This window comes from Papio anubis, chromosome 2 (genome assembly GCF_008728515.1).
Source record: "Papio anubis isolate 15944 chromosome 2, Panubis1.0, whole genome shotgun sequence".
Lineage (NCBI taxonomy): Eukaryota > Metazoa > Chordata > Mammalia > Primates > Cercopithecidae > Papio > Papio anubis.
In genome coordinates this window covers 188,470,212-188,495,418 of record NC_044977.1, presented here as the reverse complement: position 1 = coordinate 188,495,418, position 25,207 = coordinate 188,470,212, and the positions used below count along the sequence as shown (strand labels likewise).

General features: G+C 36.9%; 1 protein-coding gene, 1 long non-coding RNA gene and 1 pseudogene across 2 annotated transcripts in view; 2 read left to right on the top strand and 1 right to left on the bottom strand.

The window, feature by feature from the left end:
• FGF12 (fibroblast growth factor 12) overlaps positions 1 to 25,207 on the top strand; it is a 582,680-nt gene that overhangs the window by 169,822 nt on the left and 387,651 nt on the right. The window lies entirely within an intron of this gene.
• LOC116273666 overlaps positions 1 to 25,207 on the bottom strand; it is a 61,394-nt gene that overhangs the window by 21,996 nt on the left and 14,191 nt on the right. The gene's annotated exons all lie outside the window — the stretch shown is intronic.
• LOC116274039 lies at positions 17,361 to 17,453 on the top strand (annotated as a pseudogene).

The window sequence follows — 25,207 nt, the reverse complement described above, 5'->3', positions numbered from 1 at the left end:
AGAGTTCATCATCTCTTGCTCCCTCTAATGTCTGTGTTATTCGGAACTGCCACAAGGTGCCTAGCTCTCTTTTGTTCTCAGTGGCTCCCAGGCTTCTACCAAATGTTGGGACACATTAGTGCACTAAGTCTGAAGACACTGAAACAATTCCCCCCAGAAAGCTCCCTGAAAAGCGAGACCACTAGAGGCATACTCCACTCTTCTCTTCTGGCATGACCCCACAAGGGAGAGACCACCAAACGGCATAGACCTCTGTCTGTTGTATGTTATCAGTAGCAGCAGCAAGCTGCCCGGCTCTATTTTGTCCTCTGTGCCTTGCAAGTGCATAGAGTATTCCAGGTCCCTCCCATCCATCCTCCAAGACAGGCAAGACAGAATCTAATTCTGTGGGCAGTCCCTTGAAAGGTCAGAATGTTGGACACACACTTTAACTCTTTCCCTCCCCAAGGATAAGCCAGGAGTTGAGGCTTCTTTTCCCCGCTACTCATTCTGTACTGAGCCAGAGGGGAAGGGGATAGAATTTTGGTGAACGAGTGTTTGTTAGTCTAAACCATTACTTTTGGTTTCACTAGTCCCCAACCTGGCAGTTTTTCTTTTCCGTGCTTAGATTCAGGCAGGAGATAAACTAGTTTCTTGGGCAGCCCCTGAAAAGTCTGAGTCATAACTGGTTTATGAATTTCTAAGAAGGGACATTTGTCATTGAATTGCTGTTAAATGGTGTCCTATCAGGGGAAACACGTTCTGGGCTTCTTATTTTGCCATCTTGCTCTTCTATTGGCTTTTTAAGCTGCACTGCTTTATTTATTTTTAGCAGTTGTATGGAGATTAAAATATGTATTCTTAATTTATTACTACTTACTTAGAGCTACCATTGTAGTATTTCATATGAAATGTAGGTTTCTCTTTCTCTAAAATACGACAGTCCTGCACCATTTGTTATCAAGCGCTTGAAAATAATGTGTTAATAGTTTTCCACCCAGTTTTGCAATTGTTTATGGCAGAAGGGTAAGTCCAATACTAGTTGGACTTTGTCATGGCTAGAAGCAGAAGTGTTGTTTTTATTTAATATTGCATATACAATCTATTCCTAGGGCTCCTGACCTAAAATAAATGGAGATAATTTTGCTTTTTGTAAAGAGAGAGAAAAAAGATTTTTGTATCTTTAAATATTTGAGTATTTTAATGTATTTTTAAAATTTCATTTTAAGTCTTTTACAAAACCTTCATTGAATTATATTCTTTTTCTTAAGTTAACTCTGAACTCTCTGGTTATATATCAGAAATTTTCCCCTGTGTACCTCCAAAATATCTTTTTCTGTTTACCTCCTACTTTATCTCACCTGATGCTCTAGTTGTGTTATATTATTTGTTCTTTTAAAACTATACCCCACCTATGTAATTTTCTGTTTGTCTGAAACAGCCCTCTTCCTTTCTTTAAGGCTTAGCAAACTTGATATACTACATTCTTTGTTACTTATTTCTGCATTACTCATGGTTCTTCAGAGAACCATGGTTCATGGAACTCATGGTTCTTTAATAGGTGTTATATGTCATAATATTATATCTGTGTAATATATAATGTAACATATGTAATATATGTTATATATGTAATATATGTAATTAAATTATACAATATGTATACACATATAATCTTATATATGTATTCACACACATATGAAGGAAAGGAATATATTATATATGTATGCACATACATATATACATGTATGTGTGTATAGATATTATCTATGCACATGCATATATACACACATATATATCTGTACATATACATATATGTGTATGGTCTCTCACACACCTCACATCCTGTGGCTCACTCAAGTGGACACATAAAATTAACCATCCCAATTTCCTTTTTTCTATATATGTAATTATATATATACACACATATATACACACACACACTCACACATATACACATATATAAGTGTGAGTGTATAGCTATATGTGTGTATATAATATATATATAAAGAGAGAGAGAGAGAGAAAGAGAGAGATAGAGGGAGGAGATTTTTTGTAAGAGATTGGCTCACATGTTTGTGGAGGCTGATAAGTTCCAAGGTCTGCAGTCTGCAAGTTAGAGACCTAAGAAAGCTGTTGTGTAGCTTCCATCCAAGTCTGAAGGCCTGAATACCAGGAATGCTGGTGGTGTAAGTTCCAGTCAGAAAGCTGGCAAGCTCAAGACCCAAGAAGAGCTGATATTTCAGTTTGAGTCTGAAGGCTGTAAAAGACCAACGTCCCAGCTCATAGCAGTCAGACAGAAGTAGTTCCCTCTTGCCCAGCCTTTTTGTCTATTCAGGCCTTCAATTGATGGATAAGGCCCACCCACACTAGGAAGAGCAATCTGTCGTACTCCATCTACTGATTCAAATGTGAGTCTCATCTAGAAACACCCTATAATCATACCCAGAATAATGTTTGGTCAAATTTCTTGGCATCCTGTTGTTCACTCAAGTAGACACATAAAATTAACACCCTAATTTCTTTTTTCCTATTTTCAAATGTGATTTTATCCTCCTTTTCATTTGTTCCCATATCTGACACAATAATAAATGTCTATTTTTCATTTTGAGCCCCTTTTCTACTTAGCACAATTTCAGGAGCTTGGACATTATTGCTTCTTCTTCTTTACTTCCACACACAATCAATTACTGAGTTACGTTAATTATTAGAATCTGTTCTTTTATTTTTATCACAACTACATTTGCCATCATTTAGGCCTTTACAATTTGTTTTCAGGTCATCCTGGTTTTCTCTATCTCCATACTAGTAACAGAGTAATCCTCCTGAATCACATATTTGATTACAGCATACTAGGAGTTAAAATTTTTCACTACCTTTGATAGGACTTTTAGAAATCCAGATTTCTTAGCCTGAGCAACTGTTAGTGTAATTAGCTTGGCTGGTATGGTTTAGGAAGCATAAACTATCACATCCACTTTAATGCCTATTAAGAAATGTAGCAGTGGTTTATAGTAGAGAAGTGATGTAGAGATCTATGAAAGACTTTTTTGATGGAAGCAACACAAATGAAGTATTTTTTCAGGTTATATACAATATAGACAGGGTTATATTGTAATGAATTATTGCCATAGGAACACACTGTAGATTAGTTATGGAATCAGCTTTCCTTTCCATTTTTTAGGTTAATGTGGCCAGGTTTTTTTTTAATGCTGTGTGTTGTTATTGGTGAGATGAATAAAAATATCAGTAAGTGTGTTAGAAGGGATATAACACTACAACTGGGTAAATACATGATTGTTTTTCAATCTCTCTGCTCTGGAACACAATGGTGACATTATTAGAGAAAACTATCATCAGAATTAATAATAATGTTCAGAATCTGGCTAATACATACCTTGATGAATTAGTTAACCCCATCTTAGGCATGGTAGATGAGCCATTGTAGTGTCACTGAAAGTACAGGTGATAGCCACACAGTTGATAAGAATAAATCTAGCAAAATTCTCTGGAAAGGGATTTAGAAGTGAAAAGGCTTGAAGTCTGCTCCAAGTTGAGTAATTATGTTGTTAGTGTTTCTGAGTGATTCATTTCCCTATGCCTCGGTTTTTTCCATTTGTACAATGAAGGCATTGGACTGTGTAATATCTGAAATTTATATGAATTCTAATATTGAATTTGAAACTTAAGAAATATTTCCTATTCATGTTTTATATTTTTAAGCATGTGTATCAATGCTTTGGGAATGAAGGCCTTTAAGTTGCTTAATGTTATGTTGTCACCAATCCAACTGGTAACAGCTCTAAAGTCTCTCTATGCATTAGACACCAAAAATCCTTCTTCTCTCCCTTAGCATACCCCGACACTTAAAAAACAGGAAATGTGTATCTTTGGATGTTATTCAAATTTACTCACATAGAAGTAGTTACTCACTTAGAAGAAATGTACTCACTTTGAAGTATGCTAAGAAAGGCATTTTCAAATCCTGTAGTAGTTGGAAAGATTTTAAAATCTTGGTTTCATTTTTTGACTTCATTTCTGGTTCTAGTCATCTACATTCCGAATGTACAGAGGCCTCCGGTAAATTTTCTAGCTAATACTTGGGAAGCATTTTTAAGGGAATAGAGTATTATCCCCTAGCACATGTTGAAGAAAATGATAATAGAAGCTATAGAAAAAATAGTGACAGAAGCTATAGGGAAGAAAACGATCATTTTTATTGCAGTGACTGAAGGCAACCCTGGCCAGTGCTGTGATGAGAAATGATACTAGTTTCATTGGTTAAGTTCTAGCCTTATTTACCTAGAGCAGGTATGTTTAAGAACAGGTTGGAGAACGCTTCCTATTGGTTTTGGATTCGTTTGTGAATTCAGCAAGCTGTTTAGAATCCAGTATCATTTATACGTGGCCAATTTTACTGCAACATAAGCTATAATTTGTATAAATATTGAGATTTGTCCACAACAATATACCATTGTAAAGATAATAACCTGTTATAAAGTACAATAATCATTTATTAGAGACAACCTTCCTGAAATAACTTGGCATCATTGAAGTGATGAAAGAGAGACATTGGCAGAGTTTATGGCAGAAGCAGAGATTCTATAAAGAAAACAGTGAACATGAGTGAGTTGAGAACTACGTATAGTTTGATTATGGATTCCTTTATTGTGATCAGACTCAAAAAGACTAATTCATAAAGACTACTCATAAAAATTAATAAGTCAGATGCTGATGGATACATTTGCACTGGGAGAGAGACATCACCTGCTCTACTACCAGTGGAAATTGTCACTCTCTTTTCTATAAAGGATTCCACACATGGCTTGTAAAAAGCCAAAGAGTCATCACAAGGTTTCTTTTGATATGTGAAATTAGTACAGATAGAGTTGGGTAGGTCTAAGGAATATTTGTGGAGGCTCAACTAGAATCTGGTTTGTCTTGCCCCACTCTTGCTTTTTGAGACAGGGTCTCCCTCTGTTGCCCAGGCTGGAGTGCAGTGGTACAATCTCAGCTCACTGCAGCCTCAACCTCCTGGGCTCAAGTGATCCTCCCACCTCAGCCTCTGAAGTAGCTAGGACTACAGGCGTGTGCCACCATGCCAGGATAATTTTTGTATTTTTAGTAGAGATGGGGTTTTGCTGTGTTGCACAGGCTTGTCTCAAACTGCTGGGCTCAAGGGGTCTGCCCACTTCAGCCTCCCAAAGTGTTGGGAATTATAGGCGTAAGCCACCCCACCCAGCCCACCCTACTATTTTGTAAATAGTCATGGTTATTAGGGTATTGAGTGGCCACTCTTTTATTCACTCATTTGTCAACAAAAGTCTATTGGTAGAGACTATGTGACAGAAATAGTTCTGGTCTCTAGAATACATTGGTGAATCAGATAAAGTACCTGCCCTCCTAAAGCTTACATTCTATCAGGAAGGAGGGAACCAGGGAACTACAATTAAACCCTTATTCTCCAGTTGTGGTTTTGGTGTATTCTTTATCTGTCAAAATATCCTTGTTTTTTTTTTTTTAAAAGTATCAATTTCTCTGGCCGGGCGCAGTGGCTCAAGCCTGTAATCCCAGCACTTTGGGAGGCCGAGACGGGCGAATCACAAGGTCAGGAGATCGAGACCATCCTGGCTAACCCGGTGAAACCCCGTCTCTACTAAAAAATACAAAAAACTAGCCGGGCGAGGTGGTGGGCGCCTGTAATCCCAGCTACTTGGGAGGCTGAGGCAGGAGAATGGCGTAAACCCGGGAGGCGGAGCTTGCAGTGAGCTGAGATCCGGCCACTGCACTCTAGCCTGGGCGACAGAGCGAGACTCCGTCTCAAAAAAAAAAAAAATAAAAAAAATAAAGTATCAATTTCTCATGACAAACATGTTACAAATTCTAAAATTTGCTGCCCATTTTAAATTTCTCCTTAATTTATGAATATGTGTAATATATATGTGTGTGTGTGTGTGTATATATATATATAAAAAATTGATTTTTCCATAGATGATCCTGAAAAGCCAGGATCACTGTGGTTTACACCTAAAGTATTAGTGATGATAGGTTTTATTTTGTTTAGTTCCTATTGTAAGCCCAGCAGTGCAGTAGTCACTTTGTGTATAACATCTCATAGACTCCTTACAATACTCTATAATGAGGCATTCTTATCTATATTTAGAGGAAAAAACTGAGACTCAGAGAGGTCATGTAAATTGTCTAAGATGACACAGCTAATAAATGACAGAACCAGCATTTGAGTCAAAGTTGTCCAGGCTCAAAAATTATGTTCTTTTCCACTACACCACTCTGTCCTTCATTTACTAGGTCTTTTCTAAGGCAATAATCACAGCTAGCTAATTAGATTCCATTCAGAGATGGAGAAGTTACGACTTCTTACTTAGTTTATTTGGGTGGAATCCATTCAGAGCACAGAGATCCTTATGCCTTTAATCAATCAGATTGGACCACTTTTTTTTTCAAAATCTCTGAGATCTAATTTGTCTTAGAGAGTGTAGCCAAGTGGTTCAACGTCCTTTGCCCAAAGCTCGAATGTCCTCTAAAAGTGAAAAGAAGCTCACTATGAGTAGAGACGGGTAATTCCAACTGTGGATGGATTTGAGGAAGAGAATATTTTTAAATATTGAGTTGAGAATTGTCTCTTTAAAGTACCAGCATCTACCACGCTGAAGAATTATAATATTTTACCCATAAAAGAACCCTCTGGTTATTATGTGGACAATTTTGCTTTCTTCTGGAAGCTACTTTTTCTAGCACCTAGAGTTTCGTTCTGTTTACCATGTGTCACTCTCCTCGGGATAGGGGCCAGCTGAAACTAGCTATAGCTGTGGGACAGAATTCACAGTTTTGCTGGTAGGTAAACATTTCACAAAAGCTCTGCACATACTTGTGAAGGATTTTCTGTGGGAGAGAAAGATCAGTGGTTGTGGAGGAAAGCTTTTTCAGGGGTCGTTGAAACATCACTATTCACTGCTGAAGACTGTTATTTATGATGCTCACTGTCCTTTGTGATAAAATTTATCATGTGGATGCACATGGTAAATGTCTCTGGAATTCAGTGCCAGGGAAAATATGTTGGTAATGATAAATTGGTACAATTGTCTTGATAATTAGAGCTCATACACAAGTAGTTGTGGGGGCCAGAGTGCAAGTGTTCGGTTGGTACCTACATGAGGGAATATCCTGTAGTATTTGATTCCCCAGGCAGTTGTAGTTGGCACAGAAATCCCCTATTATGCTATACTAGAGAGTGCTGCTTCTCATAGGTGTTTCCGGTCATTGTGGGGCTCGCTTCCCTTGGACGTGGCTCAGTTGATCGTGCGTGAGTCTTTGTACCAGCTTACTGATTATTCAAGTTCTCCTTAAGCTATCTCACCTGACTTCTCCTCCACCTCCTCTTCCAGGAAGAGGAAAAGTCAAAGTCCAGACAAAGTATTTGTGGCGACTGCCCTGAAATAGATGTCCGCTCTTAGACAGACCTACTGACTTACAAACTGAATGGAAATACCAAGGTCTGCTATACTCACGACTGTACCCTGATTGTGTGCCCAAGATTATACAACTTGTGTGGGATAGACCTGGGGTGAAAGTCTAAAAAGTCTAGATCCAGAATCAGCTCTCTTAAAACCTACAGTATAGTGCTTCACTATTAATACTTTAAAATAATAAAATAAGTGTGAAATCAGACCCTACTTCTGTTCAAAAAAAATTGTAAAATTTTAAGTGTTGTAGAGAGAAATCTGTATGTTTTGATATTTGTTAAATAGCTCTTTTGAATAACTTTAATACTGAGATAAAATGAATTTGTAGTAAAATTCTCAGAAGGATGAGATAATTTACATGAGTCCACTGTCCAGATATCAAAACTTACTCCTTCTAAAAATTAAAATATAGAGAGGAAGGCAGAGCAAGATGGCCAAATAGAAGCCTTCACTGATTGCCCTCCCAGCAAGAATAACAAATTGAACAACTATCCACATAAAAAAAGCACCTTCATTAGAACTAAAAATCAGATGAGGAATCACAGTACCTGGTTTTAATTTCATATTGCTGAAAGAGGCACCGAAGAGGGTGGAAAAGAGAGCCTTGAACTGCCAACAGTACCTGTCCCCATCCCCCCAGCAGCAGTTGTGTGGCATGGAGAAAAAAAATCTGTGTGCTTGGGAGAAGGAGAGCATAGTGATTGTGGGACTTTGCATTGGAACTCAGTGTTGTCTTGTCACAGCAAACAGCAACACCAGGCAGAACTCAGCCAAAGCTAATGGAGGGAGCAATTAGACCATCCCTAGCAAAGGGGAATTGCTCAGAACCAGTGAACCTGGGGGGCATGTGACCTAGTGAGACATCAGCTTGAACAACAAAGGGAGTGTTTGCACTATCCATTCCCCAACCCCAGGCAGTGTAGCTTGCAGGTCTGGGAGATACTTCTTCCCTCTACCTTAGGAGAGGATACGGAAGAGTAAAGAGGAATTTACTTGCAACTTGGAACCAGTTTAGCCACAGGAAGGTAGGGCACTAGGCAGAGTCCTGAGGGCGCCATCCCAGACCTTAATTCCAGGATGACATTTCCAGACACACCCTGGGCCAAAAGGGAATCCACTGCCTTGAAGGGGAGAACCCAGTCCTGGCAGGATTCATCATCTGCTGACAAAAGAGCCCTTGGACCTTGAACATTCAGCAGTGGTAGCCAGGCAGCACTCGCTGTGGGCCTTGGCTGAGACTCAGAGACGTGCTGGCTTCAGGTGAGACCCAGCACGTTCCCAGCTGTGACGGCTATAGGGAAAGACTCCTGCTTGAGACAAGGGGAGGGAAGAGTAAAGGGGGCTTTGTTCCTTAGCTTAGGTAGCAGCTCAGCCACAATGGGGTAGAGCACCAAGCAGAGTCTTGGAGTCCCCATTCTGGGCCTTGGTTCTTGAATGGCATTTCTGAACCTAGCCCTGAACCAAAGGGGATCCCATTGTCCTGAAGAGAAAGTCCCAGGCTTGGCAGCATTCACCAACAAGCTGACTGAAGAGCCCTTGGGCTTTGAGAGAACATCAGTGGTACCCAGGAAGTACTTGCCATGGGCCTGGGGCAAAGGTGGCCACAGGGAGAAACTCTGTGCTTGTAGAAAAGGGAGGGAGTAGTGTGAAGGACTTAGTCTTGTGGCTTGGGTGCCAGCTCAGCCACAGTAGAACAGAGCACCAGGTAGAATCCTAAGGTTTCTGACTTAAGGGACTGGCTTCTGAACAACATCGCTAGACCTGACTGGTGCTGGAGCAAACTCACCATTCTGAATGGAAGGACAAAAGCCAGGGTGGCTTTGTCACCTGATGACGGTAGAGCCCTAGGGCTTTGGGTGAGCCTAGGTGATAGGCAGTGGTAACTACAGGGCTTGGGTGAGACCCAGTACTATGATAGCTTCAGGTCTGACCCAGCACAGTCCTAACAGTGGTGACAACAGGAGTACTCGTGTCACTTTTCTTCTAGCCTAGTTAGCTCAGCACAGAGCTGAGCTGTTTGGGAGAAAGTAAGGAAAGAGAACAAGAGTCTTTTCCTGGTAATCCAGACAATCCTTCCAGATCTAATCTAAGACCACCAAAGAAGTATCTCTGTAAGTCTGCAAGAACCATATTGTTACTGGGCTTGGAGTGCTCCCTAATACAGAAGGGGGTGCAGTGACCGGAAACATAGATCACAACACCCAAGTGCCTTTGAATGCTTGGAAAGCCTTCCCAAGAAGGACAGGTGAAAACAAAAACAAAAACAAAACCAGACTGTGAAGACTACAATAAACGCCTAACTCTTCAATGCCCAGACACTGACAGACATCCACAAGTGTCAAGATTATCCAGGAAAGTATGACCTCACCAAATGAACTAAATAAGGGAGCAACAATTAATCCTAGAGAGACAGGGATATGTGATCTTTCATTCGGAGAATTCAAAATAACTGTTTTGAGGATGCGCAATGAAATTCAAGATAGCACAGAGAAGGATTTCAGAATGCCATCAAATAAACTTCACAAAGGAATTCAAATAATTAAAAAAGAATTATGCAGGAATTCTGGAGTTGAAAAATGCAATTGAAATACTGAAGAATGCATCAGAGTCTCTTACCAGCAGAATCAATCAAGTGGAAGAGATAGTGGGCTTGAAGGCAGGCTATTTTAAAATAGACAGCAAGGGGAGACAGAAAAAAAGAAGAAGAAAAAAGAATGGCCAGGCGTGGTGGCTCACACCTGTAATCCCAGCACTTTGGGAGGCCGAGGCGGGCGGATCATTTGAGATCAGGAGTTCAAGACCAGCCTGGCCAACATGGTGAAACCCCGTCTCCACTAAAAATACAAAAATTTTTTAAAAAGGCAGGCATGGTGATGTGCATCTATAGTCCCAGCTACTTGGGAGGCTGAGCCCCTAAGGTCAAAGATAAAGAAAGGATCCTAAAAGTGGCAAGAGAAAAGAAATGAATAACATACAATTTAGCTTCAATATATCTGGCAGCAGACTTCTCAGTGAAAACCTGACAGATCCGGAGAAAGTGGCATGACATACTTAATGTGCTGAAGGAGAAAAACTTGTAACCTAAAATAGTAGATTCAGTGAAATTCTCCTTCAAACATGAAGGATAAATAAATATTTTTTCCCAGACAAATAAAACTAAGGGGTTTTATTAACATCAGACATGTCCTCCAAGAAATGTAAGCGAGTTCTTCAGTCTGAAAGAAAAGTTTGTAAACGAGCAAAAAGAAATCATCTAAAGGTGCGAAACTCACTGGTAACAGTGTACAGAAAAACACACTACATTTTAACACCATAATTGCGATGTGTAAACTACTCACATCTTAAGTAGAATGACTAAAGATGAACCAATAAAAAATAAACTACAACAACTTTTCAAGATACAGATAGTGTAATAAGATATAAATAGAAATAGCAAAAAGTTAAAAAGTGGGGGGACACAATTAAAATTAAACTTTTAATTAGTTTTCTCTTTGTTTATGCAATAAGTGTTAATTTGTCATTAATTTTAAATAATGGATTATAAGATATTATTTGCATGTTTTATGGTAACTTCAATCAGAAAATACACAAGAAACACAATAAAAACCAAGAACTTAAAACCTTAAAACATATCGTCAGAGAAAATCACCTTTGCTAAAAGGAAGACAGGAAAAAAGGAAAGAAGGAAGAGAAGACCACAAACAACCAGAAAACAAGTAACAAAATGGCAGGGGTAAGTCCTTACTTATCAATAACAACATTGAATATAAATGGACTAAACCCTTCAATCAAAACACACAGAGTAGCTGAATGGATTAAAAAAACAAGACCCAATGATGAGTTGCACTTTTCCTATAAAGACACACATAAACTGAAAATAAAGGGATGGAAAAATATATTGCATGCAAGTAGAAACCAAAAAAAACAGCAATAGCTATACTTACATCAGACAAAGTAGATTTCAAGACAAAAACTATACAAAGAATCAAAGAAGGTCATTACATAATGATAAAGAAATCAATTCAGCAAAATGATATAACAACTATAAATATATGTGTACCCAATACTGGAGCACCCAGATATATAAAGGAAATATTATTAGAGCTAAAGAGAAAGATAGACTCCAACTCAATAACAGATGGAGGCTTAAAAACCGCACTTTCAGCATTGACACATCATCATCCTGACAGAAAATTAGTAAGGAAACATCTGGTTTAATCTGCACAATACACCAAATGAACCTAATGTATATTTACAGAACATTTTATCCAATGACTGCAGAATACATATTCTCCTCAGTACATGGATCATTCTCAAGGATATACCATATGTGAGGCCACAAAACAAGTCTTAAAACATTCAAAAAATTGGAAGTTATATCACGTATCTTCTGTGACTAAAATGGAATAAAACTAGAAATCATTAACAAGAGGAAATTTGAAAACTATACAATCATAAGGAAATTAGACAGTATGTTCCTTAATGACCAATGGGTCAAAGAAGAAATGAAAAAGGAAATTGAAAAAAATCTTGAAAGAAATGATAATGGAGACACAACATACTGAAACCAATGAGATACAGCTAAAGCAGTACTAAGAGAAAAGCTTATAGCTATAATTACCTATGTCAAAAATTAGAAAACTTCAAATAAACTACCTAATTGTGCTTCTTAAAGAATTAGAAAAGCAAGAATAGAACAAACCCAAAATTAGTAGAGAAAAATAATAAAGTTCACAGTAGAAATAAGTGAATGTGAAATTAAGAAAACAATACAAAAAGCAATGAAACAAAATAGTGGTTTTTAGAAAAGATAAACAAAATTGAGAAAACTTTGGCCAGACTAACTAAGAAAGAAAAGAGAGAAGGCCCCCCAAAAACAAAATCAGAGGTGAAAATGAAGACTTTACAACTGATACTGCAGAAATCCAAAGAATCATCAGAGGCTACTATGAGCAACTCTATGCCAGCAAATTGGAAATTCTAGAAGAAATGTATACATTCCTAGACACATACAACCCACCAAGATTGAACCACGAAAAAATCCAGAACGGGAACAGACAAATGACAAGTGACCAGATCAAAGCAGTAATAAAAAGTCATCCAGCAAAGAAAAGCCTGGAACCTGATGGCTTCAATGGTGAATTTTACCAAACATTTAAAGAAGAACTAATATCAACCCTACTAAAACTATTCAGAAAAATAGGGCAGTAGGGAATACTTCCAAACTTACGAGGCCAATATTACCCTGATACCAAAAGCAGACAAAGTCACCTCAAAAAGAAAAGAAAACTATAGGCCAATATCCCTGTTGAACATTGATGCAAAAATCCTCAACAAAATACTAGCAAACTGAATTGGCTTCAACAACTCATTAAAAAGATCATTCATCATGACCAACTGGGATTTATTCCAGAAATACAAGGATGGTTCAGCATACACAAATCAATCAATGTGATGTGTTATATCAACAGAACAAAATACAAAAAAAAAATGATCATTTCAATTGATGCTGAAAAATTATTTGATAAAATTCAACAAATAGACCAATGGAACAGAATGAAGCACTCAGAAGTAAATCTGTTTACATGTCTACAGTTAACTCATTTTTAACAAAGATGCCAAGGACATACACTGGGGAAAGGACAATCTCTTCAATAAATTGTGCTAAGAAAACTGGATATCCGTATGCAGCAGAATGAAACTAGACTCCCTATCTCTAGCTAACCATATACAAAAATCAAATAAAAATGGATTAAAGGCCTGGCACGGTGGCTCACACCTGTAATCCCAGCATTTTGGGAGGCTGAGGCGGGGCAGATCACCTGAGGTCAGGAGTTTGAGACCAGCCTGGCAAACATGGTGAAACCCCATCTCTACTAAAAATACAAAAAATTAGCCGCACATGGTGGCACGCACCTTTAATCTCAGCTACTCAGGAGGCTGAGGCAGGGGAATCACTTGAACCTGGGAGGCGGAGGTTGCAGTGAGCCAAGATCGCGCCTTTGTACTCCAGCCTGGGGAACAAGAGTGAAACTCCGTCTCAAAAAAAAAAAGGTGTGTTGGGGGAGATTAAAGGCTTAAATCTAAGACCTTACATTATGAAACTAATAAAATAAAACTTGGGGAAAACACTCCGGGACATTATTCTTGGCAAAGATTTCTTGAGTAATACCCCACAAACACAGGCAACCAGAGCAAAAGCGGACAAATGGGATCACATCAAGTTAAAAACCTTCTGCAAAGGGAAGGATACAATCAACAAAGTGAAGAGACAACCCACAGAATGGGGGAAAATATTTGCAAACTATCCATCTGACAAGGAATCAATAACCAGAATATGTAAGAAGCTCAGACAACTCTATAGGGAAAAAAATCTATTAATCTCACTAAAAAATACATGAAGATCTGAATAGACATTTCTCAAAAGAAGACACGCAAAGTGGTATATAAAAATGTGCTCAACATCATTGATTGTCAGACAAATGCAAATAAAAGCTAACAATATGTCACCTCACCTCAGTTAAAATGGTTTTTATCCAAAATACAGGAAATCACGAACACTGGCCAGCATGTGGAGAAAAGGGAACCCTTGTACACTCTTGGTGGGAATGTAAATTAGTACAACCACTATGGAAAATCATTTGGAGGTTCTTCAAAAAACTAAAAATAGGGCTACTATGTGATCCCACAATCTCATTACTAGGTATATACCCAAAAGAAAAGAAATCAGTATATCAAAGAGACTTCTACACTCTCATGTTATGGTAACACTATTCCCAATAGCCAAGATTTTGAAGCAACTGAAATGTCCACCAACAGACAAATGGATAAAGAGAATGTAGTACATATAATTCACCCATAAAAAAGGAATGAGATTCTGTCATTTATGACAACATGAATAGGACTGGAGGTCATTATGTTAAGTAAAATAAGCCAGGCACAGAAAGATAAACTTCATATGTTCTCCCTGATTTGTGAGAGCTAAAAGTTAAAACAATTGAACTCATGGGGACAGACAGTAGACTGATGGTTACCAGAGGCTGGGAAGGGTAGTGGCAGGGAGTGAGGATAGTTTATGGGTACAAAAATGTAGTTGGAAAGAATGAATAAGATCTAGTATTCGATAGCAGAACAGGGAGACTAAAGGTAACAAGAATTTATTATATATTTAAAGTTAACTAAAAGTATAATTGGATTACTTGTAACAAAAAGAAAGGATAAATGCCTGAGGTGATGAATACCCCATTTACCCTGATGTGATTATTATGCATTATATGCCTGTATCAAAATATCTTATGTACCCCATAAATACACCCAGTATGTACCCACAAAAACTAAAAGTTAAAAAAACAAAATATCAAAAGCAAAAATCTTATTTTTTATATATTTTTTCAAATGTCTTAGAAAATTCTCAACAAATTTTACAATTTTTGTTGATGTCTCAGGATCATTATTATTAATTTTAACAATTGTATTGCCCTGTAAAATACACTTTCGGAGACTTGTTAACAACTTGTTAGGCTGTCTGGCGTTATTTGTCTTCATACATGATGGCACCATGTATTGTGACTTTGGAGGGCATGATATTTGTTGGTTTGTTGTTTGCTTACTTTTTTGCCATAAAATAGTTATTTCTCACCATACATTTTTAAATCTGTCTATTTCAACTTTTGCTTCTTGGTAAGAGGTTAGCAGTCCTTTTCTGCTAAGAAGCAGACAGTAAATATTTTAGGCTTTATGGACCATATAGCCTTTGTCACAATCACTCGACTCTGAGGTTGTAGCCTGAAACAGTCATAGACAACACAGAAACAAATGGTTATGGCTGTGTTCCAATGGAACTTTATTTTCAAAAACAGGCAGTTTGCTGGATTTGGTGTGTGGGTTGTAGTTCTAGACTGTTGAGTGTGGTGAAATAGCCGTGTAGAGTAGTATGTAAAAAGGTAAATAGAATTTTTAAAAATATAAATACATATTGTGTTAGGACACAATGAAACCCTACAAGCTATGTAAAATTTATTGCTGCAATTTTATGACAGCATTTGTGGGTGGTTAGATGTCTTTCTTTTGTCCCTTCTTTGCATCTTCTTTCAGGTTTGTATCTATGTGGCAGATGTTTGGGGTTATTGAATAAATGAGCTCTAGAACACTTGCTTCATATGAATACGTGCGTGTGTATGTTTTTGTATCTCAGATATAGCTAAATTCATTGTACCAATTAAGACCTCGCTAAGATTGGTTTGAGCTCCATTCTATGAATTTTAGAGCTCAGTATTGCCCACCCCAACCACCACTAAGTTGTATGCAAATTTTCAGTGTGAGTTTATATTTTCGTGATCTCCTCTAGCTCTTAATTCTGCTTCTGTCAAATTATTTCATTTTAGAGACTGTACAGCTATCCTTGTTCTCTAAAAAAGTCTCTTGGCCATTTCTATACCTCAGACTCCAGCCTCTTACCATGGTTTTTGGTTTTCCTTAGTCCCTTCCAGATGGCTCACAGGAGCTCCAAATTCTTCTCACATTGTTCTGTAGATGAATTCCATTTCCTCCAGTCTTACTCCCAAATTTCTCTGACTCCTCTGTGCATGTTTTGATCTACCAAGATGCTTTGCTGAAGAAAGAGGACCCGTTCTCCCTTAATTGAACTGTCTTCCCAAGAAGGGAGTTTTAATTTTGAGTAGAATTTTTTCCCTATGGATATATGGATGAAAGACTGGGTGAATGAATGACTAAAAAGATGTTATACGGTACTGTATATTAGGATAGCTACTTCATATGGAGGCTAGTACCAAATATGAAAAACCTATTTTTGGCTTATTATAGTTGATTTTGTGATCTAGATATTATTCAGCATTGTTCTTCAAATCCCCTGCCATAGCCAAAACCTTATATACTATTTCTGCTTTTACCTATAGGGAGCATTTTATTCATTTCTTGTTTCATTTTATAGCATATCCTAATAATGATTTTATTACAAAAGGAGTCAGGAATATCACTTCATATGATAGTCTACTAATTGTAGAAATAAAATATAAGATCATAAATTGTGTAAGGTAAAAGACTTAAAATCAAAGTATCCACTGAAACTTACAATAGTAAGGTGGTATTTCTATTTGGAGGAATGTCCCCAGATCTCCAATATTAGAAAAATAGTTATCTTATTAATATTAAATAGTTCTAAAATAGGTAATTTAAAATGATTTTATTCAAAATTAGTATTATTTAGTCATATATGAATTATCAGCCACTCTTAATTGTCTACAAAGAGCACTGCAAAGAACTTCAAATAAAAAGATACATTTTTAATAGACTAAAGAACATGGTGGCTCATGCCTGTGATCCCAGCACTTTGGGAGGCCAAGGCGGGGAGATCTGTTGAGGTCAGGAGTTCAGTACCAGTCTGGCCAACATCACGAAACCCCATCATTTCCAAAAATACAAAAATTAGTCAGGTGTGGTGGCATGCACCTGTAGTCCCAGCTACTTGGGAGGCTGAGACATGAGAATCGCTTAAACCCAGGAGGCAGAGGTTGCAGTGAGGTAAGATTACACCACTGTACTCCATCCTGGGTGACAGAGTAAGACTCCGTCTAAAAAAACGAAAGTAAAAATAAAGAACTTACAATCTGGTTTTGCTTCTGGAAGCGATAGAAATATGATTAAATGATTAGAAAAAATCAGAAGTGTAATATATGAGTAAGTTAATTTTTTAAAAACTCACATTTCCTGAGCACTACAGTAACCTAAACCCGGCTTCTTTGAAGTTTCCTCAGTGTGTTGAACTGTAACAGAAAGCTAGCAACTATACTGCTTACAGTTTTTTCTTAGAATCACTAGAAAATATTTGACCAGAAAAAATAGATTCTGAGTAAAATTAGTTTTTTAAAAAAACCAAACCTGATCCTTTTGTAGTTCATAAGCATGATGATTGGGTGTTCACGTGCATGTGTGAGATATGCCTTGTCAAGACATCAGCACATTACCCATCTGATATGAAAAAATAAAGTCATCTTATAAAAATTCACAGTTATAAAATAGGAATAGATAGGACACTGAATGCTTTGGGTTTGTTTTGTCAACATTTATGTTTTCAAGCAGGCTTGCTTCATCCAATTTTTATATTCTTTTGAGGAAAAACCCATTGCCAGGAATCACAGTATGTAATGCAAATCAGACACAGAACTATTCCCTACAGACTTTCTAGCCTGTGAAGAAAGATATGCATGCAGACAACAGAGGAAATTGGGGTGCTTCTGACTTCAGACTTTGTGGAAGAGTTGACGTTTGGACTGGCCCATGATAAACTTTAATAAACTAGAAGAGATACAAAGGACATTTTTGGCTAAGGAAAGAAGATGAACAAAGGCTAAAAGTTCCAAAGTCTATGTCCAAGTAAAGCAAGTGCAGGCTTGTATTTTACTGTCTTTGATTTCTAAATTCAAGAAGCTCTGAAAACCATTGTGTGTGTTGTTGTTTTTCCTTAAGGTACAGACTGACCTGAATTGACAGGAGGCCATTTATAGTCTTTATTTATCCCACTTATGAGAATATTTATAGATTTTACTGCAGAAATATCAACATATTTCATTATAGGTGCAGCCCCAACATATATGGCTTTTGCTAGTATTTTATACATTAACTGTATTACTTTAAAAAAAATACCACCTTGTTCCCCCAAAAACTTGAATTACAAAACACACTCAGCACCAGCTGTTTCTGGTAAGGGATTGTAGACTTGAAGTAATTATGGGGGAAGTGATATTGTATAAACTATGTCCAGAAAGCTAGGTGAAGATTGTGCCAGTTCTTGAACACACCAAGTTACAGATTGTGGTAATTTGACTTTAGGCTACAAGGAACCATATACTTCAAAATATACTTTTGAAGAAGAAGTGAAATATTCAACCATTTTTAATCAAAATTGGTTTGAGTCCCTGAGCACGCGCTATTTTAAAGTTTTTCTCCATGCAATTACAAAAAACTCTGAGTAAGATGGTGTCCGATGAAATGCCTTTTGAAAATAGATATTTACATCCATCATTTGTGATGGTGTGTAGGAGAAACAAGGTTAGAGAAAACAATTTCAGATAATGTCTGCAGCTTGCTAAGTGTCATGCCACATAAATATGGTCAGAGTTTGATGTCCCCAAATGACTGTGCATTAAGAATACAAGAATTGTTTCATAGAAGAAAAAATAAACAAGCAAAAACCATAAGAAATAGTAATTTATTTCATATTTGGTCATTTTCCTTGCTAAAAATACCTGAAGGCAAATTCCAGAAAATTTGTTTCTGATTTGGTTAAGAAAATTAATTGAGAAATTTAAAATGTTATTGTCATTGTTGTATATACAGTGTATGTGTGTCACTCATAGTGAGTCTTTAAACTCTGCCTTTAAAAACAAGCATCAGAAGTTTGGTACAAAATCAATGTTCACAAATAGTAGAACTGCTATACACCAACAACGACCAAGTTGAGAATCAAATCAAGAACTCAATTGCTTTTGAAACAGCTACAAAAAATAAAATTAAAAAATACTTAGTAATATACTTAAGGAGGTGAAAGATCTCTACAAGGAAACTACAAAACAATGCTGAAAGAAATCATAGACGACACAAAGAAATGGAAAGACAACCCATGCTCATAAATGAGAAGAATCAATATAGTGAAAATGACCATACTGCTCAAAGCAATCTACAGATTTAGTTCAATCTCCATCGAAATGTCATCAGCATTCTTCACAGAAATAGAAAAAAAATCCTAAAATTCATATGGAACCAAAAAAGAGCCCACACAGTCAAAGCAATACTAAGCAAAAAGAACAAATCTGGAGGCATCACCTTACCCAACTTCAAATTATACTACAAGACTATAGTTACCAAAACGGCATGGTACTAGTGTAAAAATAGGCATGTAGACCAATGGAACAGAATAGAGAACCCAGAAATAAAGCCAAATACTTACAGCTAATTGATCTTCAACAAAGCATACAAAAACATAAATTGGGGAAAGGACACCCTATTAAATAAATGTTGCTGGGAAAACTAGCAAGCTACATGTAGAAGAATGAAACTGGATCCTTATCTTTCCCCTTACACAAAAATTAACTCAAGATGGATCAAAGACTTAAATATATGACCTGAAACCATAAAAATTATAGAAGATGACACTGGAAAAACTCTTCTAGACATTGACTTAGGCAAATAATTTATGACTAAGACCTCAAAAGCAAATGAAACATAAACAAAAATAAATAAATGTAATATAATTAAACTAAAAATCTTCTGCACAGCAAAAGAAATAGTCATCAAAGTAAATGTATTTCCCACACAGTGGGAGAAGAAAATATTCACAAACTATGCACCCTACAAAGGACTAATATCTAGAATCTGCAAGGAACTCAAACAAATTAGCAAGAAAGAAACAAATAATCCCATCCAAAAGTGGACAAAGGACATGAATAGACAATTCTCAAAATTAGACACAGACAGACAACAAACAAGAAAAAATGCTCAACATCACTAATTATCAGGGAAATGTCAAGTAAATCCACAATGAGATACCACTTTACTCCTGCAAGAATGACCATAATTAAAAGTCAAAAAACAATAGATGTTGGAATGGATGTGGTAAAAAGGGAACACTTTTACACATTTACTCAGCTGGTGTGAATGTAAATTGGTACAACCTATGGAAAACAGTTTGGATATTTCTTTAAGAACTAAAAGTAGAACTACTATACAATCCAGCAATCCCACTACTGGATATCTACCCAAAGGAAAAGAAGCCATTATATGAAAAAGACACATGCACACACATTTGTAGCAGCACAATTCGCAATTGCAAAGATATGGAACCAACCTGAGTGCTTATCATCCAATGAGTGGATAAAGAACATATAGTATATAAACACCATGGAATAGTACCCAGCCATAAATAGAAATGAAATAATGTCTTTTGCAGCAACTTGGATGGAGCTGGAGGCCATTATTCTAAATGAAGTAACTCAGGAATGAAAAGTCAAATATTGTGTGTTTTCATGTATAAGTGGGAGCTAAGCTATGAGGATGCAAAGGCATAAGTATGAGATTACATATTGGGTACAATGTACATTGCTTGAGTGACAGGTGCATTAAAATCTCGGAAATCACCACTAAAGAACGTATCCATGTAACCAAAACCACCTGTTTCCCCAAAACTATTGAAATATAAATAGAAGTGCATTCACCAAAAAAGGTTGGAAATTAGAAAACTGACTCTAGGAATGTATCCATCTTCGTTTTTCTTTCTTAGACTATCTGCATAGTCAGTTAGTTTTGGCTTTCTGTAAGCTTGTAATAAGTATTTCTGAGACCCCAAGATTAAAAAGCACATTTTTTATAATTTTTGAAGTGTCATTCAAAATTCCAAACAAAAACAAAAACAAAAAAACAAATGGAAAGACAGCTCATGCTCATAAATGGAAGGAGTCAATATAGTGAAAATGACCATACTGTCCAAAGCAATGTACAGATTCAGTACAATCCCCATCAAAATGTCATCAGTGTTCTTCACAGAGCTAGAAAAAAAATCCTAAAATTCATATGGAACCAAAAAAGAACCCACACACCAAAGAAATACTAAGCAAAAAGAACAAATCTGGAGGCATCACCTTACCCAACTTCAAATTATACTACAAGACTATAGTTACCAAAACAACATGGTAATGGTATAAAAATAGGCATGTAGACCAATGGAACAGAATAGTTAACCCAGAAATAGGCCAAATACTGACCACTAATTGATCTTCAAGAAAGCATACAAAAACATAAATTGGGGAAAGGACACCCTATTCAATAAATGTTGAAATGTACCGATACATGGGTTGGAAGCACATGTAGGCTTATATAATAAAACTTGGAATTGGTATATTTTTCAAGAAGAGTATTTGGTATCTGCCTTAGCAAAATTGCTTAACCTACTTCCTAGAAGTGGAATTCCAATCCTTGAAAGTCTTTGCAAAGAAAATCAGAAAGTTCCATCTAATTCCCGGCTTATAGTTTTCCAGAAAAATTCTGCATTTGACTTCAGAAGAACAGAGAATAATAATAATTTTTATAAACATTATACAGCTCTCACTAGTGCCCAAGGATTAAGAACATGTATTAGGTCATAGAAGTATTTTTTGATGCTGTAATCTCAACAGTCATATTCTGACTATTTGATGTTCTTAGTGATTTTTATCACTTTATAAGTGATTTTAAAAAATCACTTATAAAGATAAGATGCTGATTTTTTAAAACAATATTTATTTGATTTAAAAAGTATTCAATAATACTTTTAGAAAATATGACAATATAGAAATGCAGTAATAAGAATTGATATTGATATCTATTGAGTTTTTTTGAGGTCCTATTGTCATTGTACCTTACATTTTACATACATTATCTCAGTTAAGCTTTACCCTGTTATGTAATATTATTTACATTTTATATAATAGAAACTGATGACTAGAGAGGTTAAGTGAATGGCACAAAGTTATATGGCAGTAAGTGGTAGAGCAGAAGTCAAGCCCAGGAAATTCAATTCCAGAATGCATGCTCTGAGCAGCTATTCTCCCAGCTTCCCTACAATTGACAACCACCACCAAAATGGTCACTGAGAAATAACTACAGTTATATTTTTTGTGTATATGCTTTCAATATTTTCCCCATATATATAAATATATATATATATATATTTCAATATATAAATGAAATAATAAGGCAGACTGTTTTCTCACCTTCCATGTTGGCTTTTTGCTCATCGAACTTATGAAAACTAAAAGAATGGCAAAGGAATGATTTTAGTATATGCTAATCCAGAAGGTAGGTCTAATGCTGAGTGTCTAGGTAAGACCATGGACTAAAAACAACAAACAAACAAAAAGCACTATCCAAACAAGCTGCCATCAGACTAACACCTCCTGAGCAAAAGCTACTTATATTCCTCAGCTCGAGGTGTCAGTGACAGCATCAAGCATGTGGTAGAAACTTAAAGGAGGGGGTTGATTTTCCAAATTTTATCTTCACATACCTTCCTTTCAAAATATAACAACCCAAAATGTTGTTAATAACTTTAGGTTTTAAATTTCACCTTTAAGGAAAGTATTTTCATTTGCTTTAAAATAATTATAAATTTTAAAAATAGGGATGACCAATGGATGTTTCATAAAAGGTTCTGACCAGAAAAAAAGAAAAAAGAAAAAATATCCAAACTTCTTTTTCAGAATGTACTAGTCCTTTTAAAGATCTTCTGTAAATGGGGAGTCCGTTAAGTGCTAACCTCTATGTTAAGCATTTCCTTTTCTTTCTTTTTTCCTTTTGCCACAACAAACCTCAAGGCAGATTATTAACCTTGTGTTGCAAATGGGAAAAATGAGATTAAAATTAAGAAATGTGTCCATGAACACACAGCTGGGACTTGAACTCAGCAATGTGTAGCTCTCAAGTCTTTCTTACGATGTCATCTAAGAGTTTGACAACCAAACTGATCATAATACCTACAGCGTGGAGTGGACAACTGAAATGAAAACAGGAAAGAAAAAAAAATCACCACTCTAATAACGTGTGTAGCTGTAAACTATCTTGCTGTCTAATATTTTTCTGATAATTTTAAAACATTAAACTGCAGGGCCAGGTATGGCGTCTCACTCCTGTAATCCCAGTACTTTGAGGCGGGTGGATCACCTGAGATCAGTTCGAGACCAGCCTGGCCAACATGGTGAAAAGCTGTCTCTACTAAAAATAAAAAAATTAGGTGGGCATGGTGGCACTTGCCTGTAATCCCAGCTATGCTGGAAGCTGAGGCAGGAGAATTGCTCAAACCCGGAAGGTGGAGGTTGCAGTGAGCTGAGATCACTCTTTTGCACTCCAGCCTGGGTGAGAGAGCAAGACTCTATCTAAAAAGAAAAATAAAGGCCGGGTGCAGTGGCTCACACCTGTAATCCCAGCACTTTGGGAGGCTGAGGCGGGTGGATCACTAGGTCAGGAGATGGAGACCACCCTGGCGAACACAGTGAAACCCTGTCTCTACTAAAATACAAAAAAATTAGCTGGGCATGGTGGCGGGTGCCTATAGTCCCAGCTACTCGGGAGGCTGAGGCAGGAGAATGGTGTGAATGTGGGAGGCGGAGCTTGCAGTGAGTGGAGATGGTGCCACTGCACTCCAGCCTGGGTGACAGAGCAAGACTCTATCTAAAATATATATATATATATGTATATTAAAATACAATTCAGATACCACAAAATTTACCCTTTTAATGTGTACAGTTCAGTGGTTCTTAGTATATGTACAAGGCTATGCAACCATCACCACTCTCTAATTCCAGAACACGTTCATCACCCTGGAAAAAAACCCCATCCCCATTAGTATTCACTTCTTATAGAATTTTGATGAAGCAAAATCCTTCAAAAGCTGTCTACTAAAAATCCAATTTTCTTAGATTTTTCTTTCAAAGAAAGACAATTCTTAAATATTTTATAGCTACAGAAGAGAAATTATTAAAATAATCTCAAATAACAAATGAGCAATATTGCTGTTGTTGAATAAATCTTCAAGGATGAAAGGATGAAAAGGATTATTACTGGTAGAATTTCCCAAAAGTCATAAATGTCAATAAACTTCTCTGCCATATCATATTATTACAATTTATTAAGCACCTATGATCTGGCAGGCACCATATTAAGATGGTCTATGTCAATTAATTCTGACAACAATTCTAAGGAAGTATGAATACTCACTCTATTGTACACACGATAACCACTGAAAGATAGAGCAGTCATCTCACCCAATAAGTGTAAGAGTTGAGAAGTAATCCTAGGTCCAGTTTGATTTCAAAGCTCAAGCTCTAGACACTAAGCTCCACCAAGTGACAGAAAGTGGATCAAAAGAGAATGTAGATGTCAAAATTAAAAAAAAAAAAAAAAAAACAACCGGAGGGAGAGAGGAGGATGAACAGAAGTGGGTTAAGGGTACAAACATACAATCCAATAAGAGGAATAAATGTAATGGTTGGTAGCAGAATAGGATGACCATACTTGATAAAAATGTATTATCCTCAGGTGATGGACACTTTAGATACCTTCCCTTAATTGCTACGCATTACATATGTATAACAACATTTCTCATGCACCTCACTGATATGGTTTGGCTGTGTCCCCACCCAAATCTCATCTTGAATTCCCACATGTTGTGGGAGAGACCCCATGGGAGGTAGTTGAATTATGGGGGTGGGTTTTCCTGTGCTGTTCTGTTTCCTGTGCTGAATAAATCTCGTAAGATCTGATGATGATATAAGTGGGAGTTTCCCTGCACAAGCTCTCTTCCCTTGTCTGCCACCATGTGAGATGTGCCTTTCACCTTCTGCCTTGATTGTGACGTCTCCCCAGCCAGGTGGAACTGTAAGTCCATTAAACCTCTTTATTTTGTAAATTGCCTAGTCTCCAGTATGTCTTTATCAGCAGCATAAAAATGGACTAATACAGTAAATTGATACCAGTAGAGTGGGGTGCTGCTGAAAAGATACCTAAAAATGTGGAAGTAACTTTGGAACTGGGTAACAGGCAGAGGTTGAAACAGTTTGGAGGGCTCAAAAGAAGACAGGAAAATGTGGGACAGTTTGGAACTCCCTAGAGACTTGTCAAATGGCTTTGACCAAAATGCTGGTCATGATATGGACAATGAAATCCAGGCTGAGGTGGTCTCAGATGGAGATGGGGAACTTGTG